Genomic DNA, 3,270 nt, shown 5'->3' on the forward strand with positions numbered 1-3,270 from the left:
TGAATATTTAGAAGCCTGCTCCTACCCACCCCCACCTGGCTTGGAGAACAAAATGAAAGCAAAGTTCATGCTCTTACCACCATCCTCATCATAAGTACTATCCAAAAACTTTCTTTTGTTTGTTTTATTGTTGGGGATTCATTGAGGGTACAAAGAATCAGATTACACCCTTGGCATTTGTTAGGTAAGTCCCTTTGTGTCTCACCCCCAAGAGCTGTGTCACGCACTGTGACCTCCTCACCTTCTTCCCTCCCTATCCAGAAACTTTTGGAAGGCTCAGTGCATTGCAACAGGCAGCTCAAATTTCCACCCTGAGAAAGCTATGTGCTTTGGTCCCCACATGAGTGGGCTGTAGCACTGGGTTAGGAACCACGATGCCTGCTCTCCACTCCCTTGTGCTATCTGAACAGGTCACTTAGCCTCTCTGAGCCTCACCCGTGAGGTGAGGATAACACTACCTGTACTTCTGGGCAAGAAAGTGCTTTGCAAAGTGTAAAGTGTGGTTCACAAGAAACAAGGGAGCTTTTTCTCAGAATGACACATTGGCAGAAGACACAATAGGAACACTACTTGTTTTCGTTTTTCACAATGATGACATGGGAGCCTACGTAAATGAGTTGTGTGCTGCATGTTTTCCCCAGTTGCACAAATAGATTTGTGATCAACTCTCTAAGCCCTCCCTCCCAGTTCCTGTCCCTACTGTCAGTGTCAGAGACAACAGCAAGGACATAGTGTACTGACCATGGGTGGACAGCCAGGGGCCTATATCATATGCAGGTCAAAGTTAAGCATGTTTTAGAGGTGGAGAGAGGGCAACTGGGCAAAGCAGGTGATAATGACATTGAAGACAGTGGTGATATAGAAGAACTAAACTCACCGTGGGAGTCTTTTTTTACCTAGAGATCGAATACCTGGCCATTGAGATAGAGGCTGGGAAGGAGAGTGTGGACACAGGTGCTGGGGGGTGGACCCAGTAAATGAGAAAGTCAAATAACTTTTCAGAGGCCTCAGTGGGTCAAGCCAGTTAACCAACACAGAAATACTCAGAGATGTCTTTGGTTTCTGTTGTTCTCCCTACCCTACCTCCCTCTTTATTGCAATCTATTTTTATTTACTTATCTATCTATTTTAGACAGAGTTTTACTTTGTAGCCCCTTGGAAGAGTGCCATGGCATCATAGCTCACTGTATCCTCAAACTCCTGGGCTTATCCTGCTGTCTCAGCCTCCCTAGTAGCTGGGACTACAGGCGCCCACCACAATGCCTGGCTAGTTTTTCTGTTTTCAGTAGAGACGGGATCTCTGTCCTACTCAGGCTGGTCTGGAACTTCTGAGCTCAAGGGATCCTCCTGCCTTGGCTGCCCAGAGTGCTGGGATTACAGATATGAGCCACTGCATCCCGCCCTAAGTTCCTGTATTGAACCTTCTCCGCAGCCCCATGAGGTAGGAGTTGTACGTACAGGAGAACAGGCTTCATAAAAGCCAGCATGATCTAAGTCAGACACGAAGTAAGTGGCTGTGTGCCATTGTGTACATTCAACTCACAGTCCCAGTTACTTTCTCCCATACACGGCTGTGTTTATTAAGTGCTTCTCATCCCTAACTCTCACACACTGATGTGACGGTGTGCGTTGAGGTATGGGAGCTCTGGCCTGTTTTTCTGCCTGAAAACACCCAGACTCATTGTATTTTCAAGAAGGGCAAGGGGCCACATATACCAAGGCTGGTGGGTTCAAACCCAGCCTGGGCCAGCTAAACGACAATGACAATTGCAACAAAAGAAAAATAGCCCGGGCCTTGCAGGCACCTGTAGTCCCAGTTACTCAGGAGGCTGCAGCAAGAGAATCGCCTAAGCCCAGGAGTGGGAGTTAGCTGTGAGCTGTGACTCCACAGCACTCTACCCAAGGCGACATAGTGAGACTCTGTCACAAAAGAAAAAAAAAAGGGCAAGGGGTCTTAGAGACCACTTAATCCAATTTATTTTGCACATGGAGGATCTGAGGCCCAGAGAGACGTGACCTCTCCCCAACGGGTCAATTTCGTGTCCCCACGAGCCCGGGCATCTTCTGTCCCCACTCTTTGCACCATCCTGCACCACCTCCTCGTCTTCCCCTTCTCTGGCTCTAGGTGAGCCAGGAAATCTTTTGCCTGGAGATATTTTTGCCAAAAATAATATCTACCTTCTGCTTAGCACTGATTCTTCCATAAATATTTACTGAGCGCCTACTGTGTGCCAGGAACTGTTAGAGATGCTGTGAACACAACAGGAAAGATAGTGTCCCGTCAGGGAGGAGGTGGCCAGTAGTCTCCAGACCAGATAATTTCAGATGCTAGGTTCAGATGCTAGATTCCACTTGCGGCGGAGGGTTTCCGCTGGAGGGGACAGAAGTCTGACCACCTAGTATATGGCCCTTTAATTCTCATAACAACTCTCAGGCTTAGGCTGAGGACAGATGCCTGTTTTGCTGACAAATAACCTGGCATTCAGAAGGGATCAGGGTGGCACACTCAAGTCCCTGGCTCCTGACCCCCACTTCCTACCGGCCCCCATTGGTCGGCCGCTGGCACCGTCTGGCTCTGGATGATGAAACTCAGGGCGAAGACTGCACCACGTCGAAGCTCGTGTCCTGGCAGGTGTTGGGCGGTGCGGGCGGAGGAAGGCGGGACGCACCTCCAGCGAGAAACTGCTCTACATTCGCGCACGCGGCACGGAGGACAGCCTCCGCCCGGCCCCTCCCGGTCCCCAATCCCCGCTGCCCGGACAAAGAGCCCGCCCAGCCCGGGGCAGGACCAGACGCCGGCTCCCGCCCCCCGCCCCCCGCCCGGCCCCTGCCCAGCCCCGCGCCAGGCCCCGTGGGGATGTGTGTGAGTGCGTGTCCTGCTCGCTCCATGTTGCCGCCTCTCCCGGTACCTGCTGCTGCTCTCGGGGCTGCGGGAAATGCGAGAGGCTGAGCCGGGGAGGAGGAACCCAAGCAGCAGCGGCGGCGGCGGCGGCCGCGGCGGCGGGAGGAGCCCCCCAGGAGGAGGACCGGGGTCCATGTGTCTTTCCTGGTGACTAGGATGTCGTCGGAGGAGGACAAGAGCGTGGAGCAGCCGCAGCCGCCGCCACCACCCCCTGAGGAGCCCGGAACCCCGGCCCCGAGCCCCGCAGCCGCAGACAAAAGACCTCGGGGCCGGCCTCGCAAAGATGGCGCTTCCCCTTTCCAGAGAGCCAGAAAGAAGTAAGTTGAGTGTGAGGGAGCCAGGCCGGGAGCCAGCGGCGCCGCCGGGCC

The sequence above is a fragment of the Otolemur garnettii genome, unplaced genomic scaffold, assembly GCF_000181295.1.
Source record: "Otolemur garnettii isolate 467f Iridium unplaced genomic scaffold, OtoGar3 scaffold00058, whole genome shotgun sequence".
NCBI classification, from domain to species: Eukaryota; Metazoa; Chordata; class Mammalia; order Primates; family Galagidae; genus Otolemur; species Otolemur garnettii.